At 36.1% G+C, this 1,823-nt stretch overlaps 1 protein-coding gene across 1 annotated transcript in view; it reads left to right on the plus strand.

The window, feature by feature from the left end:
- Positions 1-783, plus strand: part of LOC111977169 (thyrotropin-releasing hormone receptor-like) — a 2,920-nt gene extending 2,137 nt beyond the window's left edge. The window contains exon 2 of the mRNA XM_024006498.2: positions 1-783. This exon is cut by the window's left edge and continues 440 nt beyond it. The gene's annotated coding sequence lies outside the window, so the exon portion shown is untranslated.
- The last annotated feature ends 1,040 nt before the right edge of the window (positions 784-1,823 follow it).

Genomic DNA, 1,823 nt, shown 5'->3' on the forward strand with positions numbered 1-1,823 from the left:
TTTGTGTAAAATTAGGTTTTATAAAGGACATGTGCATCGGGTCACCATTAATGTGATGTACAGTAATTTTGTCATATGTGTCAAAGGTCAGTACTAATGTACTTTTTTCTTGTACATACACTTTGTCATTTACTATTGAAATGTATTGACCATCTGTTATATTTTACATTCTTATAGCAAAGCCCAAACCTACAGTATATCACCTAATATTTAGGTAGAGAGTTTCTAGTTAAAAACCCATTGTCTGCTTGTTAAAAGACATTCAGTCAACCAAACAATCAAACATATTGGCTGTAGAACTCATGAGGGTTGGAGACTATCCTGGTATTAATCTTTGCATTTTAATCAGAAACTCATTCAAACTTAGAGCAGCAGGTGGATGGACTAGTTAGTCAATCAATAACAATAATTCATCAATTAAGATCCAGGTAGAAACAGAAACAACAGGACTGCAGCCTCTGAGTTGTGGACTCCTGTCATTTACAAGAAGTAAAGACTTGAATGTCAGCTTGAATGTCACATGACTAATATCATCAAAACACCTTCATGCAGATTGTGGGTTCGTTGGTTTGTTTGATATTTTCTTGATGGCCTCTTGAAACCTCTGAAACTATTGCGCTCATCACACTGTACAGTATCTGTTTTGGTCTATGTACGTTGAAGCATGTAAATCCTGTTGTGGAAGATGGAATGTTTTGTTAATATATTGCATATAGCTTTTTTACATTTTCAAATGCAGCACTTTCTCATACCGGTTGTAACAATGTCCATAACAGTCATGGCTTTTTGGGGACTTGATTTTTGTGATTAATTTGAGCAATTCATTGAATTAAAGGTGACCAACCATCATGCTTTTGTCCAATATTTGTAGAAGAGCGAGTAGGCAAGTTATTTGCCATAAAGTTAAGTAATAGAAACTGGGAGGCAACTGGCCTGATTATTTATACAATCTGAAACTCAAACATTCAAAAACTGTATGGAGTGCAGTAGAAATATCCAGCTTTACATTGGCATGTACATCAAATTGTTTTCAAAACATCCCATTTGATTACTAGTTCCATACACTGCCTGTCAGTTTGAGATCCTGATGGAAATTAACACAAGTCAAGTTTGACATCCATCAGTTTCAGCACCACCCCAGTGAACAGCGCCAACAACACACTGCTCAAATCTTTGGCTGCAATCACTGACATTTAGGCTATTTCAGGCCTATAAAAATGTATTATATTGTTGTTGTTTTTCTCTACTGTCTTTTAGTTATTTCCCTCTATAATTTGTGCTTGTTTGATTTCCCACCAAGATGTTAAAACGTCTTTTATAGATCTGCATTCAAATTGGCCCATTTGGAAGAAAAACTATATTTAGAGGCTTAGACAAACATTCTATTCAAGACTTTTTCAAATTCCAGTTTATTAATTTCCCTCTAACATTTTCCTTGAAAGCATACATTTATCAGCTAAACATTTCCTTTCAGTTTGCATGGTGATGACCCCCCCTTCCCTCCAACAGTGTCAGTTAGTTTGACAGTAATGCTGTGCTTGGTAAATAGTGGTTCTATACTGGGACCTGCTAGGTCCCAGATTTTTACACAGCTCTGCTCTGCTTCAGATGCTTGCCAGGTTACAGCAACGTTGTCTTCTCACACAGCCTCAGTGATGATCATAGACAGTCATAAACAATGGAGGAGTATCCATACTACAACAAACATCCATTTACATTGCATTCCGCTGAACCTAATTAGTGTTTATGGTTATGTCCACCCCATCCTGTTTATAAAAATAAAATACAAATCTGCCTTTAGATATTTTTTCTCAGGATTCTGG

Source organism: Salvelinus sp. IW2-2015, linkage group LG17 (genome assembly GCF_002910315.2).
Source record: "Salvelinus sp. IW2-2015 linkage group LG17, ASM291031v2, whole genome shotgun sequence".
Classification (NCBI taxonomy): domain Eukaryota; kingdom Metazoa; phylum Chordata; class Actinopteri; order Salmoniformes; family Salmonidae; genus Salvelinus; species Salvelinus sp. IW2-2015.